Genomic DNA, 26,949 nt, shown 5'->3' on the forward strand with positions numbered 1-26,949 from the left:
GATAGGGGGCCAAGTGCCTTTGCATTGGTTAACTTATTAAATCCTTACAACAGCTCTGTCTACTGAAGGTCTGACTCTACCGATTTTGTAGAGGGAGAAGTGGAGACTCAGAATGGTTGTGAGATTTGCCAAGATTGCAAAGCGTGCCGGCAGCAGAAATAAAATCTGGGTCGCGTGATTCCAGTGTCCAAGTCCCACCGGATGTGATTCCTTCTGTCTTTCACACCTAAACCCTGACACTGACGTAGAAATAAAGAGCCTGTTTTCCTGATGGCAAAGTAACATGTTATGCTAATGTTGATCTCTCTTACACTTTAGTATGAATTAGCCAGCCAAAATCTTTTCTCAATGACACAGGGTGTAGAGAGAATGGGCTTTTTGGAAAAAAAAAAAAAAAAAAAAGAATGGGCTTTTTGCTGGAGATCAGGAATGGGATGGGATGGGGGAGTGGAATTAATATAAACAGGCCTGCAGTAGTGGATGGAAGTGTCAGATGGGACCAGGAGATAAAAGGGAGCCAAAGGAGAGGGTCCGGAAGAGCAATGAGAGGACAGGCTCTGGGGTCCGATTATCTAGGCTCAGATTGTTTCACCAGTCACTTGTACAACCTTGAGCAAGTCAGTTGACCTTTCTGTGTCTCACGTTCCTTATCTGTAAAGCAGGGTTAATTATGATTCCCACCTCATAGAGATGCTATATAGACTAAACCAGATCACATCCATAATGCACTTAGAATGGTGGCTGGCATAGTAAGTATTAAATAAGTGGCAGCTGGTGTGCCTAATTTTTTTCTTTTTTAAAAAAGATTTAATTAATTAACTAAATTTATTTATTTATTCATGAGAGACACACAGAGAGAGGCAGAGATATAGGCAGAGGGAGAAGCGGGCTCCCTGCATGGAGCCTGTTGCAGGACTCAATCCCAGGACCCCGGGACCACGCCCTGAGCCGAAGGAGACGCTCAACCACTAAGCCACCCAGGTGTCCCTAGTGTACCTAATCTTAATTAATTAAACATGGGTTTAAACCAAGATGGAAGTTTGCCTCACTCTCACACAAATGAAGTTTAAAGGAGCCAGTCCAGGGCTGGTAGGGAAGTGTCATGATCACATGGGACCCAGATTCTTTCTATTTTGTTGTCCCATCTTCCTGAGCGTGTTGTCTCATGGCCCAGAATGGTTGCTCATGTCCCACCCATCATGTCCATATTCCAGCCAGCAAGAAGGAGAAAAAGATAAAGGACATACCCCTCTCTTTAAGGACATCTCCCGGAAGTCACACGCAACACATCCACTTACCTCTCATTAGCCAGGACTTAGTCAACGTGGCCACACCTAGCTATAGGTACCTATGGAATCAGCTAAAATCTATGGGTTGTATTGACCCAGAGGGAAAGGAACATTAATTTGGAGGCCAGCCTTGGCGCTTTTTCTTCTACTATGGGAAATTTTAGACACATCAAGTTATCCAGCCCCCAGGTCTCCGTACAGAAGCAGGAGTTTCCTAGCATTTTCGATGTCTTTAAGATTCTGTTTCCTCATTGGTCAAATGAGGCTATTACCTCTGCCTTTTCCCACCCTCCCACGGACCCATACCGTCCTTCGGGCATTTCTCCTCACAGAAACAGGCCCAAGGAAAGCAGCTCCAGCCTGACAAAGCCCTGACCTCCAATGAACATGGGCAGTGAGCGCTACTGGCAGCCGTGCTCAGTGTCCCAGACCATCTGGCCAGTTCAGCAAGCTTGACAGCTGGCCCTGGATGAGGCAGAAAGGGGAGATAGAAAAGATGTACTTTATTTTTTAATTTTAAAAGACCATACGAGTAACATTTTTTGTATGAAAGTTTTAAATTTTAATGAAAAATAAAGCCAGAATCCTTTGATCCTAAACCCAGAGATAATAATCATTAGTATTTTGTGTGTGTCTTTCAATCTTCTATTCATTCTGATTTTTTCCTTTTAATTGTCAATTTGGCCTTACATCTTCATCCTCTTTTATAAAAATCAGTATTTAAAATTCCGCAATAGTAAGACAATCCTCCTATGTTGATAAATATATTTTCTAAACACCATTTTTGGGAAGATTTATTTATTTATTTATTTGAGAGAGTGAGAGAGCGCGCACGGGGAGGGGCAGACGGAGAGAATCTTTCAAGCACCCTCCCAGCGTGGAGCCCCCCCACGGGCTGGATCCCACAACTCATGAGATCATGAGCTGAGCTTAAAGCAAGAGTTGCCTAACCAACTGAGCCACCCAGACGCCCCCAACGTCATTTTTATTATTTATTTATTTATTTATTTATTTATTTTTTAAGCTTTTATTTATTTATTCATGAGAGACACAGAGAGAGAGGCAGAGACACAGGCAGAGGAAGAAGCAGGCCCCATGCATGGAGATCGATGTGGGACTCGATCCCGGGATTCCAGGACCACGCCCTGGGCCAAAGGCAGACGCTAAACCACTGAGCCACTCAAGGATCCCCAGCCCAACATCATTTTTAATGGCCAGCCTGATTGTTTCTATTACAGAAGGGACACAGTTTAGGATGGATACACCAGAATTTGGCTTTGACCTTAGTGTCTGGTCAAACTATGCCCTTCAGTTTCATCTACAGCCTTGGTCTTTGAAAGGCTGAATTGAAGAGCTTAAGTTCAGACTTCATTGTCATTTCTGGGCTACCTGGACTAGTGTATGATCCATGATTCTGTGACCATGTTACATAATCTTTGCATCCAAGAAGCATAATAACCTCTGTGATACACATATGGCATGTCATTTGGATTTACTGTTAATCATTACTTTCAAATGTCGATAACCTTCTAGACGTAGCATGTAATGAATATCTCCTTTCATGCTTTAGTTGTTGAAATCCTATCAGCCAGTTAAAGCTTAAATATATATTTATTATTATAAGAGCAAAATGCTGGATCACTCATAATGGTTATAAACATGGTCCCTTTCATGTACAAAAATGATTACGAGTTTTCAAGTGTTTAAACATAGAAGGAAACATTGAAAACTAATTCAAATATTGAGAAGCATGTCAGCCAGATACTTTTTGAGGCAACAACAGTAAAACATTAAAATAATACTATGAAACAGAATAATGGAAAGCAGATTATATCCTAGTTCTGATTTTTGTAGAATTGTTTGGTATGCTTGCATTTCGTAACACTAAACCAAATAATCTTTAAGAATATCAATTTTTAGTTACTCTGTTCTTTGTAGGCCGTTAAGTCTTTAATAAAAAAGTCCAATTGTGAATACCTTTACAATTGATCTTGTAAAGATAAGCTAAAAACAGGATGTCAATCAGCCTCCCAATTTCATGAGGAAGAAAACCTCTATCATATGTAACAGTATCCATGGTGAATCGTGTCTGACCCAACGTGGCAAGGAATATAAAGAACATAAAGAGAAGACATTATCGGGAAAAGTGAGGATCATGCTCCTCCACCATCATCAATCAAAATGAAGCACTGATTTATTAGCACAAATGTGCATAATATATAGAGTAGAGGAGCAAGGGGCCACTACTGGCTCTAGGGGGGTGTTATTCTTGTACCGTCATGTTACACTGTTCAGCACTGACAATGCAATTCATTAACAGTGAAGTTATCATCAAGAATAATCTCGGATACAATTTTAGATGTACTCCTTCATCAGAAACATTTGTTCCATGAAGGTGATAGTAGACGTTGGCCTGGACTGCGGCTGAATACTGGTCTCAACACTTGGCCACCTGGCATTCAACCAAAGCGTGTATTGAGTGCATCTCTAATTTTAGATTATTTCTAATTTCTCACTATTATTAGCAACATTGCAATGAATGTCCTAGCACAAACAACCCCACGGGGCTCTATGATTATTTCTTTGGCTGAATTCCTACTAGGAGAGTGGCTGGATCTAAAGGATTCCTATTGCCAAACTACCCTCCTGAAACTTGGTACCAGCTTCCCTCCCACGAGAGGAGTAGAGTAGGGAGAGATTGTATCCTGGCTCCTCCTCAGCGATGGCAGCCGCATTTGCAGCCTCCCACAGCGGTTGGCAGTTGGGTGGTTGAGAGTAGCATCCTTCAGACTGTTCCAAACCCTTCTGGATCCCATCATTGTGATTACGGCTATAATTTGTTTTGTGTTTATCTTCTTTCTGGCATTGTGGTAGACTCTTTAGGTACTTCTTGCATTTTAATCCTCACGATGATGATGCAAAGTAAATATTACTGGCCTAAATTTATAGATAAGGAAACTGAAGCCCAAGGGTTGGGTGGCCCTGCTCCTGGCTAATGAAAGCTTCCAGAGGCCTGGCCAAGGAATAACCTGAAAGCCTTCTCTTGCAAACAAATGAAACCTGTAAGGTCCAATCCCCATGACCCTAACTATTCAACCCTGGGGGCAGCTAAAGGGGCCCCCCACCCTTCTAGGCTGCATCCATTTCCAGCCAGGGCTTGAAGGTGGAAGAAAGGGGAAAGGTGAAAGGCAGTGCTTATGAAACCCTCCTCTGCTTTGGGTTCGGCTCTGTGTTGGGCACTTTACATGCATTGTTGCTTCTTGGTTAGTGCTGAAGGAAACTGCATCAGAGCCTCTGCCTTCCTGGAGTGAGCTGCCCCTCCACCTGGGGTGTGTGTGTGTGTGTGTGTGTGTGTGTAGTAGCAGACTCTAACGGCACCAGGAGCAGGTCAAGATTGTTGGTCACTGAATCCTCCATCACAGCAGGGTGAGAGCTGACCGCTGGGACGGGGACGGGGTAAACAGTGATCACATGCCCAGGATTTGATATACATGGTCTCGTGGAGGTCTCAACTGCCTGGTGAGACACTCTCCACATCCTCCTGGGGCAGAGCCGGGGGCTGGGGAAAGTGTTCCAGCGGTGCCAGCTGGTGAATGGTGAGGGACCCCAGTAGTCCAGGAGAGATGCGCATCCTTTCTCTGATCTGGACCAGAAGACATACTTCAGTACATTTCTGTACTCTTGTAAAAGAGTCTGAAGCCTTGAGGAAGAAACAAAGAGCCTGCAGGCCATCCCCCCACCCCCACCACCCAGGAGCAGACAGGCTGCCATTCTGAGGCCCTGCAGGGGGAGATGCACTGTCCCTGAGTTGAGGGCAACCCTTGAGGGTGGACTGTAGGGAGCCTGAATAAGGCGCTGCGCACCGACCCTCTAGCCTGGAGCAGAACTGCCTGGGCCTTATGGGTGGTGGCAGTGAGGACCCGCCCCTCCTTCCTTCTCTTTTCCACTTCTGGACTCGGGATGTGAGGTGTCAAGGCCTAGAGCAGGTGGGGAAGGAGCTGGTCGGCTCACCCCCCGCCCCCGCATCCTTCAGCAGAGGCACCCACAGCACCCTACGGGGCATTGCCACAGGATCCCAGAGCCACACAGATAGGGGGGTCAATCTGACTCAGTCACTGTCCAGTTATGTGACCTGGAGCAAGTTACCTAACCTCTCTGAGCCTCAGTTCAAGCCATAGAATGTGGCACACTAACCACTTCTTGTCAGTGGGTCTAAGATTGACCGAGTGAAGGCTCCTGCCCCATTGCCACCCCCGTCAGAAGCCAGCCCTGACTCACCATCTCTGGTGCCCACCGGACTGGGAGCCTCCCCCAGCAGAACCCTGGGACTCCTGGGGCCCCAAGGCCCCATCTGGAGTGCTCCAGGATTTTACCCAAGGCCCTGTAGGCTACACACTCACTCTAGCCTTCAGCCCTTTCCACCTGGACCACACTCCCTGCCCCTCTGCCTGCCTTATTGTACTCATCCTTCAGGCTTCCCAATTGCTGTCACTTTCTGCGGGAAACCTTCCCTAAGCCTCCAAGTCTGACTAACGTGTGTCCTTCTACCACCAAATCACACTGTTTTTTGCTTTTGTTTTTTTAAGATTTCATTTATTTATTCACGAAAGACACACAGAGAGAGGCAGAGACAGAAGGAGAAGCAGGCTCCATGCAGGGAGCCCTATGCAGGACTTGATCCTGGGACTGCGGGATCACACCCTGAGCCAAAGGCAGACACCCAACTGCTGAGCCACCCAGGCGTCCCCACAAGTTTTAATGGCTTGGTCGGTTGTCCTCTGTTGGACTGTGAACTCAGGAAGGACAGAGAGGGTTCTGCCCACGTTTTTACCAGCAATGCCCAGAATGGAAGCTGGCCGAGGGCAGATGTTCAGGACATGTTCACAGAATAGCAGAATAGAAGGAAAGGATCTGGGTGGAGAACCTGTGGGAGGCAGACCACTATAGACCGTTTGAACCAGGGACTCCCAAGCAGAAAAGAAAGGGGACAGAACTTGAACCATCATGGTAGCAGAGACCTTGTCTTTTTCATTCTCTCAGGCAAGAGAAGAGACCTCTAGGACTTCCCTGTACAGTTGTTCAGGTTCTGCACTTTACAATTCCAGGACAACGTTTTCACACTTAGATCAACATAGATTTTTATGGTTATTGTGACACTTTCCCAGCAGATGGCAGTAAAGTATCTTAAGTTAAGCCCCCCCCCCCCGCCCCCCCTCCCGTTTGTGCAAATGCACTGTTGGGGCTATCTGGAGTGCTGGGCACATCTGTCTACCAGCCCTCCAATCTGCTGAGAAGTTGCCTGACACCCTCTTCCAGCCTTGTCCCACCTCCACAATTTTATGAACCACACCCAGGGCCTTAGCGTTGGCCTGGGAGCTTCAGGGGAAAGAGACGTTTAGCATCAGAAATCCCGACCTGCATCTTTTGTTCCAAAGAAGGTAATTGTGATTGGAAGCCTTGGGTTCAAGTCCCAGCTGCTGCATCTCCTTGCGAGTGATCTTCGGCAAGGGACCTTGCAGTTCTGGGATCTGGGTTTCTCTTCTGTAAAGACTGCAGTAATATCCCTGCCGTTGAGGTTGTGGGAAACATGTGCTCCCCTGAACATGGCTGCACATCACTAGCTGTAAGGCACCTCTGCCCAGGAATATCCTGCATTAATGAAATGCAGGACTCTCCCAACTGCCCCTGGAAGGATATGCCACACTGTTGGGGCAGGGGTGTGCTGCGGACCCCATGAGTGCCCTTTTGTCACTACCCCCACCCCCCAGTCATCTTATCCTGAGGGATCTTTCTCCTGATCTCCACCACCACTCCATCCTCCCTCAGGGACTTTGGCCACTTCAGTCTCTGCCCCAGACTCCATCGTACAGTACAGTCAGTTAGCCAGTGAACAAATATTTATTGAGCATCTACTATGTGCCGGGCTCTGAGCCAGTCTCTACCTTCTCCTCGCTTACCATCTCATGGGAAGGGGCAAAAGATTTAGCATAGTTGCCATCTTATTTCTGAATCATCAGGCTCCATCCCATTCCTCTGGGACTCCAAGAAGAAAGAATCCTTGTCCACTCTCTCCCTTTCTAGTTCCTCGGCCACTTCATGCCTGGACACTGTAGATACCACTTTGGCCTCCCCATGATACATTACCCTCCAAGGTCCAGATCAAGAGAGGCTTTGCTGGGGTCTTCCCTGCCCTGCTCATCCTGCGCAAGGTTGAAGAAGCAGCGAAAAACTCACTATGGGTTTCACTTCCAGTTTGGTTTGGGTGTGAGAAGACAGGAAACTCAAAGTACTAGTGGCTTAAGTGATGCATTGCCCTCACATGTAGACAAAGTCTAGAGGCAGGCAGTCCAGAGCTAATACGGTCATTGTATAGTTTCAAGAAGGACTCTAGCTCTTTCTAGTACCCTCCTGTCATCTGTCAGCTGTAGTCCTCATCCTCATGGTAGAGGTGGCATTTCAGGGCTGGCAAAGTGCTTTATAATATCAGGCCCCAGGCCCCTTCTATAACATTTCCCCACCATTCTTAGGATGCAGCTTCCACTTCACAGTACAAAATGGCTGCTTGAGCTCCAGCCATCAAGTCAACATTCCGCCAGTGGGAATTAGGAAAGACACCTGAGCAAGGGCATACCCTTTCTACCTAAGAACATTCCCTGGAAGTTATTCACGATACTTCCACTTATCTCCACTGGTTAGAACTCAGTCACACGATCATATCTAGATGGCAAAGAAGCCTAGGAAATGGTCTTTATTTCAGATGAGTCCAATTGCTAAGGGGAGAGGAAAGAAGACGGTTATGGAGGAACCCTAAGAATTCTCTAGTGCTTCTTGCCTGTGAAGTACCATCTCCTTCCTACAGGAGGTGCCTCCATTAAGCAGTTTCCATGGCATAAATTGAGCCGGACCCTAACATCACAGAACAGGACTAAGGCAAAGGCAGTAAGAATGTCATTTCCTCTTTGTGTGGAAGTTGATGAGGGAACACAGGGCTAGCTGAGGACAAGACATGAGCCTGGGGCAGCACATTGACAAGTCCTTGAAACAGGCAGAGTGACATTCCTCTAGGGACTCAACTGCCTCCCATGTTCATACTTTGGAAGGGTAAAAGACAACCTTAGCCCGACCCCCAGGATCCTGTAAGTCTGCTTTAATGTAGAAAAATTCCTTTAGAAATTTCCCTTTATCTCTAAACCCCCAAGATACGTGTCCCAAGCATATGAGCCACCGATATACATCTGAAGGGTCTCATGACTCAGATTTTATTAGAGGGTTATAAATGGCTTTTCCCAAAAGTATCCAGTCCCCTCAAGGTCCTGGGAACCTTGCTTCCAATAGTCCTTAGAGAGTACTGCTATCCTCACACCTCTCCCAACTCCCAGGTATATAATCAGCCCTGTCCCTGTGCTTTAATAAAACCACCATTTTGCACCAAAGACGTCTCAAGAATTCTTTCTTGGTCTTCGGCTCCAGACCTCACCTGTATTCCAGAACTTCATCAGAAGTAACCATTGTATTTGGTTGTGATTAGCATGATGACAACATTCAGTACTGCAACACCCTCCCAAACCCCCCACCCGCCCAGCTCTCAGCGGCCCAGACCGATTCTTTGCAGGTTCCGATTTGGCATCCCTGCCCCCCACACCCCAAAGTCTCCCACGCATCCAACACTGCCCCCTCATCTCTTTCTAGAGCAGAATCTGACTGAAGTGAAGGTGTGGGGAGCCGTGAGGGGGAGGCCCTGTGACAGCGGCTGCTGCAGGCAGGAGCGGTGGCGGTTGCCTTGGTGAGCTGGGCAGAGGTTTCTAGAATGCTGCTAAATGTGCTTTCCTGACCCGCCACCGCATTCTCTTTCTTGCTTAGGAGACACTTCGTGGGGGCTGAGGCCCCTTGGTCCCACCTTGCTGTCTGCTCCCACTCTTGAAATACTCCTTTGCCTATTCATCACCTCTTCCTGTAAGAAGGGGAACACAAGCCCTCAGACACCCCAGGGCAGGGAATGAGGGATGGGGCATTGGCACGGTCAGTGCCCCCCAGCCCCCTGTTCCCCGCCCTGCATCCTCATAGCTGCCTTGTGCGTTAGGTACCTCATCCCCATTGGACAGATTGGACCTCCGAGCCTGAGGCCTGCTAAGCAGTTGGCACTGGCCAGCCAGATAGCAGGTGGCAGCCCTGAGACTGGGACCAGCTCTCTGACTCTCAAGCCATGGCATTTTCATGAGTTATATATTCTAGGTAGGGTTTTGTGTGTGTATGTGTGTGTTTTAAAGATTTTATTTATTTATTCATGAAAGACACACACAGAGAGGCAGAGATATAGGCAGATGGAGAAGCAGGCTCCCAGCAGTCTCCCGATGGACGACTCGATCCCAGGACCCCAGGATCACGACCTGAGCCAAAGGCAGATGCTCAACCACTGAGCCACACAGGTGTCCCTAGAAGATTTTAAATTAAGGCATGCAGGCGTGTGTGTGTGTGTGTGTGTGTGTGTGTGTGTGTAGGTGTCTGCATGTTTGGGTACCAGGATGCTGTGTGCATGAGTGAGAGGGTATTTGTATGTGGGAAGAGGGGTACAACTCTTTTAGAACACCTGGTTCTTGGGATACCTGGCTGGCTCAGTCAGTGGAGTGTGGGGGACTCTTAATCTCAGAGTTGTGAGTTTGGGCCCCATGTTGGGAGTAAAGATTACTTAAAAAGAAAATTTCATTTTTTAAATTAATTAATTAATTTTTTACATTTTTTATTTAAATTCAATTTGCCAATGTATAGTATAACATCCAGTGCCCATCCCAATAAGTGCCATCCTCAGTGCCCGTCACCCAGTTACCCCAGCCCCCCACATGCCTCCCCTTCCATAACCCTTTGTTCATTTCCCAGAGTTAGGAGTCTCTCATGGTTTGTCACCCTAATTTTTCCCACTCAGTTCCCCTTCTTTCCCTTTAAAAATAAAATTTTAAGAGACACCTTGGTGCCCGTGTTTCAGCGTCTGAGCTCTGAAGGCAGATGCCAAGTTTGCTTTTGCACACTGCATTGTAGTCTTTAAACAATGGTTTCTCATTTTCAGGAGGAATCTATGAAGTCGGAACCACACATAGCTGCAGTAAGTGAGGGTCTTCTTCTGCCCCACTGCTCCCAGTCCCTGGTTCTCCTCCCCGGGGATCGCTATTGTCACCATTGCTTGTGTCCTCTTCCAGGGCCAGTCTGCAGGTGGGAGCCTCTATCTGAGGGTGCTCGCACACGCACACACAGTAGTCTACCGGCACACGGCTATGCACTCTGCTTTATTTTCTGTTTGTGCCAATGTACTCCTTGGGCTATCAGCCGGACTGGGTGCATCTGCCTCCTGACCCTCCGAGCTGCTAAGTTGCCCAGCACCCTTTCCCAGCCTGATTGCTCTACCTGGTGGTTGCTCATGTCCCTGGACACATAGAGCACATCGGCCTTTTTCTTTTTAATTTTAATTTTTTTAAGGATTTATTTATTTGAGGGGGGGGAGGGAGAAAGAGTAAGCACCAGTTGGGGGAGGGGCAGAGAGGGAGGTAGAGATGCAGGCTTTCTGCTGAGTATGGGGCATCGCTCGGTATGGGGCATCGTATCCCATCGTGCAGATGCACCATGATTTATTTGATGTGCCCTACTGGGTGAGTACAAATTGTTTCCAGCTGTTACCTACAGTCCTTTTTTTTTTTTTTTTTTTCCTGTTTATTTATTTAAGTGATCTCTACACCCACCGTGGGGCTCAAACTCACAACCCTGAGATCAAGAGTCCCATGCCCTACTGACTGAGCCAGCCAGGTGCCCCTGTTACCTAGAGGGCACAGGTCTTGAGTGAGTGCCTGCCCATGCATTTTAGCCCGAGTGGGTGTGTCTATCCTTCAGAACAGGGTATGAAGGAGGGACCCAGCCTCTTGTGCCTCACTTTCTGAATCCATAGGTGACAATAATCAGAGCACCCTCCTCACCACATGGGGATGAAATGAAATGATGCGTGCCGAGTGTCTAGCATGGTGCTCCGCTCAGGGAGCCCTCTCTTGGGGTGAGAGGACAGAGATGGGGTGCGTAGGGGCCAGCTGCTCCGCAGGGGGCTGCCCAGCACCTCTCCTGTAGGTCACCAAGGTAGATGAGAGGAGCCTCGGCCTGGGAAGTCCCCTGCTCTGGTGATCGGAGTCAGGGAGATTCATGCCTTAGGTGCCATAAGGAGGAGAAGCAGGGGGCAGGGAGTTGTGGGTGCGGGGCCCCAGCAGCTGCACTGGAGCCAGAGTGAGGAGCAGGCCTGGTTTTCCTGCTGAGTCATTCCCACTGGAGCTTCAGAGGAGGGGGGCAGGCCTGCTGTGAGAGAGAGATTGAGAGAGAGAGAGAGAGAGCAGCTCTAGCTTGGTGCGAGCTCTCAGCACACACACACACACACACACACCCCTCTCAGCTTAAGAAGGAGGAGCCCCTCCTAGCAGAGAGAGGCTTTGTTCCCCACAAGATGTAAAAGCCAAGGAGACAAGAGAAAGGCAGCTGCCACTGTCCCTGTCATGTTTCCACCCCTCTCTCTGTCCTCACCCCATTTCATGTTTTTTTTTAATTTTTTAAAATTTAAATTCAATTCCCTCACCCCATTTCTACCAGCCTTCTCTTCCATCCAACACCCAACCCTACCCCTAGGGCAGCTAACTGTCCCAGATGGCCGAGGACAAGGGACAATCCCAGGGACAGGTCGGTCACCCTACACGCATCTCCACTTCACCGCCTCGTCCTGCACCTGCCCGCTGTAAATCACGCCCTCACGGAGGAAAGGAGCCTTCCTGCCTCTGATGTGGTATTTTGATGTGACAGAATTTTATGAGACTTGTCCCGCGCCGCGGGGGACAAAAATGAATGAGGCTGGGGCCCTGGGTCCAAAGGGACTCCCACCGGGTGGGGTGAAGAGGTGAAGGATGGAATCCTTCCCCCAGAGCCAGCTGGGCGCTGGGTCCCGAGGCGAGGCTCTAAGTAGCCGGTGGGCTCAGAGCACGGCTGGAGGGTGGACATAGCGCTTCCTTCCACTGAAAGTCATTTTTTTGGTCTTAGTACAAAAATCCCCAAACCCGAATGTTGTCTAACACCCAACTCTAGACCCTTCCAGGCATATCTCTGTTCATGTGGACCTGGTTTATGGAAAAAAATCAAAAACAAAAACCCAAACCTGAATTGGACAAGATCCAAACAGGGAACGTGTTTACCTTTGTCTCTAACCACAGCCTTTAACATGCCTTGTCAAATCTTTTCTGTCCCTGAACAATAGTCCAGTCAGATTCCTAGTTTTCTGATCAGATTTCCTTTTTTTTTTTTTTTCTAATTATTAAAAACCCAGGGGCAGCCCAGGTAGCTCAGTGGGTTAGAGCTGCCTTCAGCCCACGGTGTGATCCAGGAGACCCGGGATCAAGTCCCACCTCGGGCTCCCTGGGGCAGGGAGCCTGCTTCTCCCTCTGCCTGTGTCTCTGCCCCACTCTCTCTCTCTCTCTCTCAATCTGTGTCTCTCATGAATAAATAAATAAAATCTTAAAAAAAAAAAAAACAGGAGAATCCAGTCCGATTTAAGAATCAAACATCATAGGCAAATCTAGGGTGATTCTCCTCCAAGCAAGGCTAACCATGGGGGCTTCTCCTCCCTCCCCCACCATCAGAATGCTCTCACCTCCAGGGTTTGGGGTGAGGGTGTGATGGGGAGGCCATGAGAGCTGGGGGGTGGGGCGGCCAGCCACGGGTCTTGTTTTCTTGTCCAGCACTCCCTTATGACCAGTACTTCCCAGGGCTAGCTTCCAAATGGGGTGTAGTTGAGTTCTCTGAGCAGAGGCTCCTCTGCCTAGACATTTTCCTATATACCCAGTCAACTCTGGCGCTGGAACCCACCCCTGGAATTCCTCCCCAGCTCCCCCCACCCTCCACAGGAAACTCTTGTAGGCTTGCCTGGCCAGATGGAGGCAGGCAGGCCAGCCCCCTCCACTGCCCCTGGTGTCTCTGTCCATTCTCCTTCCCATCCCCCTTCTCAGAGGCCAAGGGCAGGTACCCAGCTGAGGCAGGGGGTCCAGTCCTCCATCACAGGCACCCCACTCTGGGAGTAAGTAGTCTCTAGCCACCGTCCAGCACCCCCAGAAAGTGGAAGGGAAACCAGAGCACACCTGCCCTAGCCTGGGGTCATTTGACCTATGCAGTCACAGGGAGCCCCAGGACCAGAAGTGCCCCATGCTTGGCCAATGCTCTGCCGTCTTGAAATTCTTCACAATTTTTGAACAAGGAGCCACTCATTGTCATTTTTCACGGGCCCTGAAAATCAGGGTAGCTGGTCCCACCCAGGACTGAGCACTCTGACCATCCCTATCCATCAGTAGGACGGAGGGACAAGCTGGTAGAAAGGAGGGAGAAGTGGAGGTGCTGGTTGGAGTAGCAGGGCTGGTTCTGGAGCCTTCAAATGCCTCAGGGAATGCCACACGTGGTAGTGCTTTCCACCTCTCTTGGTAGTGAGGAACTCCCTACCACCCTGTTACTCCCCGCACTCCCACCTTTGGGCTCCAGTCAGCATCTCCCAGGCAATGGGACCTGAAGGAATCAACATCCTGTTAGGGACACAAACATCCTTCCACATCAAACACACTATCCAAATCAGGAATTGAACAGAATCAGATTCATTGCTTTTTTTTTTTTTTTTACAACAGTGAAATCATGTTGTATATATTGTTTTATAACCTGCTTTTTTCACTTAACAACATGTTATAAATATGGAGAAAACCTTCATCTACAACCTAATTTTCAGCATTTGTTTTAGTTAAATAATTGCCATAAAACAAACCACCAAAAACCCAGTGGCTTAGATCAACCATGATTTATTGTTTCTCATTATTCTACAGGTTGCCCAGGCAGTCCTCCTGGCCATCTGCAAGAAACACAGAATCTAGAGAGAAAAACTGTTCTAGTGTTAGCTGAGCCACTCCCTGCTTGGGTGACCTTGGCCGTATTATTGAACCTCAGATTCCTCATCCATAAAGTGTTATATATGAGAACAGTGATATCTCTCTTACCTGAGATATGTCAAAGATCAGATGATAACTATAATAATAGAATCTATCATGTAGGGTCGTCATGAGGATGAAACAAGTCACATAGCTCAAGTCTAACAAATGTTAGCTACCACTGTGTGCCTTGGCTAGGTTAGTGAGGGAAATACCCGGGCAGGGAGGGAGCTGGTTCTCCAGCTCATCAGACTGTGAGACACAGAAGGAAGATTTCCTCAGGGACCAGAAGCATTTGAAAGGATGCAGGGAACAGAGCTAGGAATATTAAGCCTTGCCCAGCCAAAGAGGAAATGAAATCTAGAGAGAATCCTGTCCCTGCTGCATAAAGGCACATGTTAGCCATATTTTCCCACACACTAATAATGTGTTGGTAATAAAGTCAGGAGTAAAATATACTAGAAAGCAGGTAGTACTAGCCTCGAGGCATCAGACTCAACAAATGACCCATGGGTGCCTACCACCTCTGTCGCTGCTCGCTCTATCATGGGAGCCCCTCCAGCTGCTTCAGGAAACAGAGAGAAGAGGCAGAGAACAAGGATGCATCTCTGAAGGACAGGAGAAACAGTGCCAAGGAACCAAAATCTAGATGCATATGTTTTTTTTTTTAATTTTATTTATTTACTCATGAGAGACACAGAGAGAGGTGGAGAGAGAGCCAGAGATATAGGCAGAAGCAGGCTTTATGCAAGGAGCCCTATGTGGGACTTGATCCCAGGATTCTGGAATCACGCCCAACCACTGAGCTACCCAGGCACCCCTAGATGCATATGTTTTCTATGACCAATATCTTAATTCAATGTTTTCATTATACTTTCAGAGATTAAAAAAATTTTTTTGAAGATTTTATTTGTTTGAGAGAGAGCCCGAGCACCTGAGCAGGAGGGGGAGGGGCAGATAGACTCCCTGCTGAGCAGAGAGCCCTCAGGTCAGGTTCAATCCCAGGACCCTGAGATACTGACCTGAGCCACAGACAGATGCTTAACCGACTGAGCCACCCACGCACCCGTCAGAGAGTTTAACATGTAGAGATTCATGTCCTTGTAGTCTTTTAAAATTGGTGATATTTGAAACAAAAAGATATAAGATATAAAGAACAGCAGAGCAAAAAACTCATTACCCACTTAAGAAGCAAAGCATGTCACTACAGTTAAATATTCCCCGGTATACTTCCCATCACCTTTCCCTACCTTCTCGTGGAGGTGACCACTATTCTGAATGCTGATTATGTCCTTGCACTCTTTCATTTTTCAAATGCACAAATAAGTCTGATGGAAAGAATAAGTTGCTTTATAAAGATTTAAGTTCCAGTTAAAGTCTTGGGGCTCTCCCACAGGCTTGGATATCTTCTAAAGAAGCTGCAGAAGGAGCAGAGAGGAACTCTCTGAAAAAGGAACAGTTTCAGTAAACTGTGACAATATTAACCGGAATAATATATATGTAATTAGACTCTGAGGGGTGGGCAGAAACATATTTGAAAACATAATGGCTGAAAAATTTCCAAATTTGAAGAAAAACATAAGCCCACAGATTCAAAAAGCTAAATCAATGCCAAGCACAAAGAGAATCACACCAAGGCACATCATTTTTAAATTGCTGAAAATCGATGATAAAAAAGATTTTTTTAGGGGTGCCTGGGTGGCTCAGGTGGTTAGTTCAGGTCATGATCTCAGGGTCCTGGGATGGAGTCTCACATCGGGCTTCCTATTCAGTGGTGAGTCTGCTTCTCCCTCTCCCTCTACCCCCACCCCACTTGTGCATTCTCTCGCTTGCTCTATCTCAAATAAATAAATACTATCTTTTTTATTTTTTTTAAGATTTTATTTATTTATTCATGAGAGACACAGAGAGAGAGGCAGAGACACAGGCAGAGGGAGAAGCAGGCTCCATGCAGGGAGCCCAATGTGGGACTCGATCCTGGGACCCCAGGATCACCACCTGAGCCAAAGGCAGATGCTCAACCACTGAGCTACCCAGGCACCCCTAAGATCTTTGTTAAATTTTTTATTCATTTTTTAAAAAGATTTTATTTATTTATTCATGAGAGACACACAGAGAGAGAGAGAGATCGAGAGAGAGAGAGAGAGGCAGAGACACAGGCAGAGGGAGAAGCAGGCTCCATGCAGGGAGTCCGACGTCCATCCCGGGTCTCCAGGATCAGGCCCTGGGCTGAAGGCAGCGCTAAACTGCTGAGCCACCAGGCTGCCCCCTAAGATCTTTTTTTAAAAAAAAGATTTTTTAAGGGGCTGGAGAGGGGAGGACATTATATATACAAAGGAAAATATAAAAATAATTTCTGACTTTTCATCAGAAATAATACATGTCAGAAGACTATGGAATTAAGTCTTTAAAATTGAATTGAATTGAACAAAAGACTGTCAACCTAGAAGTCTGTATCCAGTGATAAAACTGAGGGAATTCATTATTGGCAGGCATGTTGAAGGCTTGAGAGAAATGATTCCAGGCAGAGAAACTCAAATCCTCACAAAGAAGTAAATGGAAAGAAGTAAATATCAGACCTGGTAAAAGTAAGAGTTGTTTCCCCCCTCATTAAAAAATTTCTGTAAAAGAAAAATAAGAGTTTATCTAAAGCAAAAATAATGACATGTACTATATATAGAGTTACAACGTATGTAGAAGTAAAATGTATGACAAAAGCCCACAAAGGAAGAGAGAAGAAGAAAAAGAGCTACAGTGTTATAAGTTTCTGGTGTAATCTGTGAAGGCATATAATATTATTTGGAGGTAGACTGTGTTCTACCTGCATTAAAGCTGCATCTTGTGCATATTGTGAACTTTAGAGCAGCCACTAAAAAAAAAAAAGAGAAGAATAACTAATAAGCCAACAGAAATAAAATGGACCCTTAAAAAATACTCAGTCCAAAAGAAGTCAGGAAAGGAGGAAAAAAACCTCAAAGAACTAATGGTATGAATAGAAAAAAATACCAAGATAGCAGACTTAAACCCAACCACACAGACAATTATATTAAAAGTAAATGGACTATATGGAGGAACTTTGAAAATATTATACTAGATGAAAGAAGCCAGTTTTAAAAGACCACATATGACTCCATTGATATGAAATGTCCAGAGTAGGTACATCTATGAATATAGAAAATAATTGAGTAGTTCTAGGGTTGGCGGAGGGATAGGGTAGAGGAATGGACATGACTGCTAATCGACATGAGGTTTCTTTTTGGCATGACAGAAATGTTCTAAAATCAGACTGCGGTGACTATACAACTCTGTGAATATACTAAAAACAGGAATTGTACACTTTTTTATTTTTTTAATTTTTAAAAAGTAATTATTTGAAAGAGAGAGAGAACACGAGTTGGGGGAGAGACAGAGGGCGAGGGAGAAGCAGACTCCCCACTGAGTGCAAAGCCCTCACGCAGGGCTCAATCCCAGGACTGGAGATCATGACCTGAGCGGAAGGCAGATGCTTAAACACTGAGTCACCCAAGCACCTCAAATTGTACACTTTTTAAATTAATTTATTATTAATGTTATTTTTAATATTTTATTTATTTATTCATGAGAGACAGAGAGAGAGAGAGGCAGAGACATACACAGAAGGAGAAGCAGGCTCCATGCAGGAAGCCCCATGTGAGACTCCATCCCAGGACCCTAAGATCATGACCCAAGCCAAAGGCAGATGCTCAACCGCTGAGCCACCCAGGCATCCCTCAAATTGTACACTTTTAAAAAATTTAAGTAAAGTCGACATATAATGGTACATTCATTCCAGGTGTACAACAGTGATCCAACAAGTCTATTCGTTATGCTATGCTCACAAGTGTAGCTACCTGTCCCCCATACAGCATCATTCCAGTACCACTGACTATCTTCCCAGTGCTATACCTTCTATTCCCATGACTTATTCATTCCATAACTGGAAGCCTGTATCTCTCACTCCCCTTTACCCATTTTGCTCATCTTCCCACCCATTTCCCATCTGGCAATCATCAGTGTGTTCTCTCTACTTACAGGTCTGTTTCTGCTTTTTGTTTGTTTGTTCATTCATTTGTTTTATTTTTTTAGTTTTTACATAAAAGTGGGATCACATACTATTTGTCTTTCCCTGTGTGACATTTCTTTTTTTTTTTTAATTTTTTTGTGTAACTTATTTCATTTAGCATCATGCCCTTAAGCTTCAACCAATTTGTTGCAAATGGCAGGATTTCCTCATTTTTTTAAAAAGATTTTATTTATTTATTCATGAGAGACAGAGAGAGAGAGAGAGAAAGAGAGAGAGAGAGAGAGGCAGAGACACAGGCAGAGGGAGAAGCAGGCTCCATGCAGGGAGCCTGACATGGAACTTGACCCAGGGTCTCTCCAAGATCACACCCTGGGCTGAAGGCGGCACTAAACCGCTGGGCCACCAGGGTTGCCCGATTTCCTCATTTTTACATCTGAATAATATTCCAGTGTGTGTGTGTGTGTGTGTGTGTGTGTGTGTGTGCACGCCACAACTTCTTTATCCATTCATCTATCAATGGACACTTAAGGTTGTTTCCATGTCTTAGTTATGGTAAACAATGCTGCTACAAACATTGGGGTGCAGATATCTTTTCAAGTTAGTGTTTTAATTTCCTTTTGATGTATTCCCAGAAATGGAATTGCAAGATCATATAGTAGTTCTATTTTTAATTGTTTTGAGGATCCTCCATACTATTTTCCATAATAATCCTATGAACAATGTACAAGGGTTTCCTTTTCTGTTGAAAGTTTTTTGATTACTGATTCAATCTCTTGTTACTGGTCAGTTCATATTTTCTACTTCCTGAATCAGTTTTGGTAGATTGTGTGTAGGAATTTATCCATTTCACTTAAATTGCCTAGTTTGTTGGCATACATCTGTCCACAATATTCTCTTATAATTCTTTTTATTTTTTGTAGGGCCAGTTATAATGTCCCCACAGTTTTTTTTTATTAAAAATTTTTTAAATTTGAGTTTTCTCTCTCTCTCTCTCTGTTCAGTCTAGCGAAAGATTTGTCAATTTTGTTGATTTTTTTTGAGCACCAATTTTTGGTTTTGTTGATTCCTTGTTGTTTTTCTACTTTCTATCATTTATCTCCACCCCAATCTTTATTGTTTCCTTCTTTCTACTTTCTTTTTTTAAAAGATTTTATTTATTCATGAGATACACAGAGAGAGAGAGAGGCAGAGACACAGGCAGAGGGAGAAGCAGGCTCCATGCAGGTAGCCTGACGTGGGACTCAATCCTAGGACTCTCCAGTCATGCCCTGGGCCAAAGGCAGGTGCCAAACCGCTGAGCCACCCAGCCATCCCATCCTTCTTTCTACTTTCTTAAGTTCACTCTTAAGTTGGAAGTACAGGTTATTGGTTAGAGATCTTTGTTCTTTTTTAGTGGAAGCATTTACATGTATAAATTACATGTATAGATTTCCCTCTGAGCACTGTTTTCACCATATCTTGTCAATTGTAGAAGTTGTATTTTCATTTTTATTCATCTTAAAATATTTTTTATTTCCCTTGAGATTTCTTATTTGAATGTTGAACGTTGGTTATTAAAGAGTGTATTGTTTAATTTCCATATTTTTTAGTTTTACAGATTTCTTTCTGTTTTCTAATTTTATTCCACTGTGGTCAGAGAACATGTTTTGCATAAGCCTCAATCTTTTTAAACTTACTGAGACTTGTTTTGTGGCTTAATTTATGGTCTACACTGGAGAATGTTGCATGTGCACTTGAGAAGAATGTGCATTCTGCTGTTGTTGGGTGGAGAATTCCATAGCTGTCTCTTAGGTCTAGTTCATTCACGGTGTTGTTCGAGTCTACCATATCCTTGCTGATCTGTATCTAGTTGTATCCATTATCAAAATTGGTATTATTATTATCAAACTGTTTATTTCCCCCAATCTTGTCAGTTTTTGCTTCATATATTTTGGGGAGTCTGTTGCTAGGCACATATATGTTTACAGTTTTTATACCTCCTTGGTAGAGTGACCTTTTTATGTAGTTATTATTATATATTTTATATAGTGTTTCTATTTCTATGATTATATAATGTCATTCTTTGTCTCTGTAACAATTTTGTCTTAAAGTCTATTTTTTTAATATTAGTTGGCCACTCCAGCTCTCTTTCATTACTGTTTACATGAAATGTCTTTTTTTATCCTTTTAATTTGAACTTACTTGTGTTTTTTTTATCTACATTGAGTCTCTTGTGAGCTTATACTTGGATATTTATATTTATTTTTATTTTTAAAAAAGATTTTATTTATTTATTCATGAGAGACACACAGAGAAAGGCAGAGATACAGGCAGAGAAAGAAGCAGACTTTCTGGAGGGAGCCTGATGCAGGACTCGATCCCAGGACCCCAGAATCTTGACCTGAGACAAAGGCAGATGCTCAACCACTGAGCCACCCAGGCATCCCTGGATATATATATATTTTTTAAAAGAGGATTTGGGTTTTTTTTTTTATGATAGTCACAGAGAGAGAGAGAGAGAGAGGCAGAGACACAGGCAGAGGGAGAAGCAGGCTCCATGCACCGGGAGCCCAACGTGGGATTCAATCCCGGGTTTCCAGGATCGCGCCCCGGGCCAAAGGCAGGCGCCAAACCGCTGCGCCACCCAGGGATCCCTGGATATTTCTTTTTGATTCGTTCTTCCAGTATATGCCTTTTGATTGAAGAGTTTAATTCATTTATGTTTGAAATAACTATTGAAAAGGTAGGACATACTTCTGTCACTTTGTTATTTATTTTCTGTATGCCTTATGCTATTTTTGTTTATTTTCTCCAACACAACATTTTTTGTGTTAAATACTTATTTTCTAGTGTATAATTTTAATTTCTTTGTCATTTTTATTACTACATATTTTTAAATTATTTTCTTAGTGGTTGCTCTGAGGATTACAGTTAGCATCTTAATTTATAACAATCTAGTTCAGATTAGTTTCAATAATATACAAAAAGCTTTGCCCTTATATAGCTCTGTACCTACCCTTATGTTGCTGTTGTCACAAATTACATCTTTGTACATTGTATGCTTGTTCACATAGATGTATAATATTTTGTTTTATCCAGTTTTCTTTTAAATCATATAGGAAAGAAAGGAGCTACAAACCAATAATATGTTAATACTGACTTTTTTATTTACCTATACAGTTACCTCTACCAGTGTCTTTTGTTTCTTCATGAAATCAAATTACTGTCTACTGTCCTTCCATTTCAACCTGAAGGATTCCCTTTAGCATTTCTCAAATGCGGGTTTCCTAGTAGTAAACTATATCGGTTTTTGTTTATCTGGAAATGTCTTAAATTCTTTTTCATTCTTTTTTAAAAAGATTTATTCAGAGACAGAGAGACTGAGCATGAGTAGGGGGGAGGAGAAAAGGGAGAAGGAGAGAGAGAATCTCCAGCAGACTCCCTACTGAGCACAGAGCCTGACATGGTGTTGATTCTATGACCCTGAGATCATGACCTGAGCCCAAACCAAGAGTTGGATGCTCAACTCACTGAGCCACCCAGGCACCCCTCTCTTTCATTCTTGATCATTTTTCTAGGTAGACAATCTATTGATTGATGGTTCTTTTCGTTCAGCACTGTGCTTATGATATCCCATGGCCTTCTGGCCTCTATGTTTTCCAACAGTAAATCAGTGAGTAATCTTCTCAAGTGTTCCTTGTACATGATGTGTTGCTTCTCTTCTGCTGGTTTAAAGATTGTCTTTCAACAGTTTAATTATAATGTGCCTTGGTGTTGATCTCTATGAGTTCATCCTATCTGTACTCATTTGAGTTTCTTGGATGTATAGATTGTTTGTCATAAAATTTGAGAAGTATGGCTCCATTATCCCTTCAAATATTCTTTCTGCCCCCACCCTCTTTCTTCTGGCTCTCCTGTTATGCACATATTGGTATTCTTGTGTCCTACAGTTCCCTTAGGATGTATCTATTCCTTTTCCTTTTCTTTTTTTAAGATTTTTTTAAAAAGATTTTATTTATTTATTCATGAGAGACAGGGGTGGGGGGGGGCGCAGAGACACAGGTAGAGGGAGAAGCAGGCTTCATGCAAGGAGCCCAATGTGGGTGGGACTTGATCCCAGGACCCTGGGATCACAACCTGAGCCAAAGGCAGATGCTCAACCATTGAGCTACTCAGGTGCCCTATTCATTTTTCTTTATTCTTTTTTTTTCTTTATTCTACCCAGACTGGATAATCTCAGTTGACCTATCTTTAGGTTTGCTGATTCTTCTTTTGTCCGTTCAGTTCTGCTGTTGAGCCTTTCTGGTGAATTTTTCATTTCAGTTATTGTACTTTTCAGCTCCAGAATTTCTATTTGGCTCTTTTTTATAATTTCTATCTCTTTATTTGGTGAGACACCATTCTCATGGTTTCCTTTAATTCTTTGAGCATATTTTAACTGGTTGACTTAAAATTTTTTTTAAGTTTTTATTTATTTATGATAGTCACACAGAAAGAGAGAGGCAGAGACATAGGCAGAGGGAGAAGCAGGCTCCATGCACTGGGAGTCCGACGTGGGATTCGATCCCGGGGCTCTAGGATCGCGCCCTGGGCCAAAGGCAGGCGCCAAACCGCTGCGCCACCCAGGGATCCCCGCTGCGCCACCCAGGGATCCCGACTTAAAATATTTTTAAGGAAGTCCAATGTCTGGGCTTCCTCAGCACAATTTCTATTAATCACCTCTTTTCTTGTATATGAGCCACACTTTTTTGTTTCTTTTTATTCCTAATAATTTTTTGTTGAAACTAGACATTTCGAATATTATAACGTGGCAACTCTGGGAATTACAGTCTTTCTCTCTCCAGGGCTTGTCGTTGCTGCTTGTTGTCGAAATTATTCTGCTTAATGTCTTTCCTGAAATAATTTTGCAAAATCTATGTTTTTTTGTTATATATGTGGCCACTGAAGTCTCTATTCCATTAAATTTGTAGTCAGCTACTGATTTGAGTGAGATTTATTTAAACATTTGGAACAACAACAGAAAAAAACATCTCCTAGTCTTTGAAGATGGACTCTTGTGTTGGGGCAGTCCTTCAAAATTCAGCCAAGTAGTTTACACTCTGCCCTACCTGTTACTTTCTGCTTGCACAGAAACAGAAGATCAGCCAAAGGTGAGAGTTTAGTGTATACCATACAGCAATAATAAGGAATAAACTACAACTGTATGCTAAAATATGGATGAATTTTAAAAATATGTTGAGTAAGAGAAACCCAATGTAAAGTATGTACAGATTCTGGTTCCGTTAATGTTCGCTTAAAAAAAAAAAAAACAGACCAAACCTAACTATACTGATTGCAGATGGTGAAGGGGTAAAGAAAAGGAAGACAGGATTACCACTAAGGGCAGGACAGGTTATCTCTGGATAGAGGTCTGATGGAGGAGGAAGGAGTGTGATTGGGAACCAACACAGGGTGGTGATAATATCCTATTTCTTGACTTGGGTAGTGGTTACACAAAGTTGTGTAAAACACAAAGTTGCTTTATGATTATTCATTATAGTGCTCATTTATATTATTTATATATACATTTTTGTATGTGTATGTATTTTATGATATTAATAAAGAGTATAAAACAACAACAAAAAGGTCTCATTACCAAAACAGATGCCAATTCCTAGTGGAACGGATATAACAGTTGATTTTAAGAACCTGGCAATGAAGAGGGGATCCTCTCTCTAAAGCCCAGAAAATATCCAATAGGAAACCCATGTTTCTGCCTTGTGAGGATCCATCTGGTGGGGTGGGGAGGCTTTAGCGTTAATGAAATATCAACAGGAAGACTCAAGTATTCTTTTTCTTTTAAAGATTTTATTTATTTATTCATGAGAGACAGAGAGAGAGAGGCAGAGACACAGGCAGAGGGAGAAGCAGGCTCCACGCATGGAATCCAATGTGGGACTCAATCCTGGGAATCCGGGATCAGGCCCTGGGCCAAAAGCAAATGCTCAACCTTTGAGCCACCCAGGCATTCCAAGACTCAAGTGTTCTTATCAGCCTAATTCTGCAGGGCATCAGCCAGACTCAAGACAGAATTGAGGTGAAACTGCATAGGCTTCAAATACTCAGATCTGTCTCATCATGTTCAAGGTTGTCTCAATTCTGGTTGGGAAAACCCTCCCTTCACATGCCTCCACAGAGTTCCAGCACAACAGAGGTGCTTCCTTTGTGATGTCATCAGCATCTGCCGCTGACCTGGCCCACCAGAAGTTTCTAATATTGATCATTGGTAGTGGCTGTTGTTGGTGGATGCGAGTGACCTCCCACCAGTCATGAATTTCCCTTCTTCCCAGACAGAAGTACTAGTAAAAGAGGCTACTAGCTAAAAGCATCTACCTGGTGGAACACTGGTGAGTGGGGCTCTAGCCTGAGGTCAGGATAATTGGGGGGCAGGGAGGCTAGCCTGTGCCAGCAGAGGGGAGGCTCAGAATTCTCTGCCATTCTCTGCCTGGCTTCTCCACTCTGGCCCCATCAACCTGAGGAACGTCAGCTTCCAATGAGGGATCAGTGCTATGTTTCTGGATTGAAACCTGAGGGCTTGTTCTTTCTTGAAATCTACAACTTCATGTCTGGTTAGATGGAAGGCACTGGAAAAATAATTTTCCACCTCAATACATTGCTCCCTTACCTTCTGCACAGGAAATCAAATTCCCTTCTGTTCAGAAAAGCAGATCAGAGTGTGTGACAGAAACCCAAGTTCCAAAAAATGGATTCACATTCTTGGAGAGCTTTGGTTCAGCTCTTGGGGGGCAGCAGATACCCTAGAGTATCTGGATTGTCAAAGTGTGAATAGTGATGTGGTTTTGCCTTAAAAATACTGTCCCTGTTAGTGGCATGAGTTTATATTTATATGGGTCGTATAGCAAAATCTGTGAAGTCTCTTGCTCATCACCTCTGGACCACAGCCACCTTCCCTTCTTTGCTTATTCCCTAGCAGGCTTATCCAGCACCAGCAGTCTTGACCCAGCACCAGGTCTGGGGTGATAGAGACTCTAGTGTAGCTCTCCTGCCTTGAAACCTAAAACCAGTGGAATCAAACAAATGAAAAATAGGCAGTGAGCACATCTATCTCACTAGAAAGGTCTCCTACCTTTTCCCTGTCATTTTGAGTTTTCCTGAACATCTCATCTGGGCAGCATACAAAGGCCATGAACAGTTGCATAGGTTGTATACAGTTGTGTTTGTTTTTTGCAATTTCATTCAGTTCTGCAATGATCATCCATGTGTGTGTAGGTGTTTATGAGCTCAGGGGAATGTTTCTGATGAGATGATTTCTAGACAACAATGGGGAGGTACCAGGGCCACCGTGGGCCCATAACACTCTTGTGAGGGCTATGTCCTTGTCCTCTCCACTGGAATGGTTGAGACCTCAGGCAATTTCACTGATCAATAATGGATCAGTGAAATCAGTGAGACCGTGCTAAGCTCTGGGATCTCACCTCCAGTGCCATTCAGAAGTATTTATTGAGTCAGGGCATTGCTCTAGATAATAGGATTTAAAAGAAAAAGGGGCTATAATCTGACCTATAATATAGTAGGGGAGAAGGTAAATATCAATGAACCAAAATCTCTGCTATCTGACTCTTGAAGTATAATTTTGGATGGCTGAGTTTTCTGGGTGCTGAAGGTCTCTACCCTTAAATGTATATGTTTTATTTTATGTTAACCATTGTTGATCAGAAATACTTTCCAAATAGAACACTGCTTTCATTTTAAAAGAAAACATTTGGTCAGAATTAAACTTCCTTAATGATTCAGCATATTTCCAACATTACCCTGTAATGTCCCCAATCTTTTTGGAATGACCCAGAACGAAATGACTTCTGGCTTTGTTTCCTAGTTGTCCTATCTTCTTTTGCTCTGGACTTTTGCTTATTTCATTGTGCTTGCTTATTTATGAGTCCTTTTTTCTTCCAATGTGCTCCTGCTCATCTTCTGTGGGCTTGACAATCAGGAAACTAGGTTTATCAGTTAGGCTTCTGGTTCAGCTGTTGTCACAGAAACCAAGGTGGTCAGCAGCAGTCTAAGTGGTCTTCCCCTCCAGGTCATTATGAACCACAGGTTCCTAATGTCTTGGTGACTGGGCAACCCGAGGGTATTGTCCATGTCAGCTTCATCAATGCTGCTTCCCACCTCACCCCTTTGCCCCTGGTCCAGTCTGCACAGGGGTAAAGAGGAAGTGGGGAGCAGGCAGCAAGCAGCTTCCTCTTAAGAATGGGGCCCAGAAATGAAGCATCGCTTCCACTCACATCCCATTGGCTAGAACTTGGTAGCTGCAACTGGCTGCAAGGGAGGCTGGGAAATGTAGTCTCTGGCAAGGTAGCCAGGCATCCAGGTTTTAATCTTTGTTGGAAGCTCTACTGCTACAAAGGAAGTGGGAAGGGGACACCTGGGTGGCTCAGCGGTTGAGCATCTGCTTTTGGCTCAGGGTGTGATCCCGGGATCAAATCCCACATCGGGCTCCCTGCGTGGAGCCTGCTTCTCCCTCTGTCTCTGCCTCTCTCATGAATAAATAGATAAAATCTTTTAAAAATAAAAAATAAAAAGGAAGTGGGAAGGAAAGGATATAAGGGGACCCTTGGCAGTCTCTGCCTCACTGGGTGTGTTGAAATGACATGTAGAGTAAATG

At 44.4% G+C, this 26,949-nt stretch overlaps 1 protein-coding gene across 9 annotated transcripts in view; it reads left to right on the plus strand.

Annotated features, from left to right (window-relative positions):
- The window catches only part of TMEM63C (transmembrane protein 63C), a 130,638-nt gene that overhangs the window by 31,009 nt on the left and 72,680 nt on the right, over positions 1 to 26,949 (plus strand). The window contains exon 1 of one of the 9 annotated variants that reach the window (XM_025442744.3): positions 23,283 to 23,434. The exons of 7 other annotated variants lie outside the window; for them this stretch is intronic. The gene's annotated coding sequence lies outside the window, so the exon portion shown is untranslated. Of the gene's footprint in view, positions 1 to 23,282; positions 23,435 to 24,512; positions 24,671 to 26,949 lie in introns of those variants that run through there. One more of the 9 variants, XM_025442737.3, reaches the window with a different exon arrangement.

Source organism: Canis lupus, chromosome 8, assembly GCF_003254725.2.
Source record: "Canis lupus dingo isolate Sandy chromosome 8, ASM325472v2, whole genome shotgun sequence".
In the NCBI taxonomy this organism is placed as follows: Eukaryota; Metazoa; Chordata; class Mammalia; order Carnivora; family Canidae; genus Canis; species Canis lupus.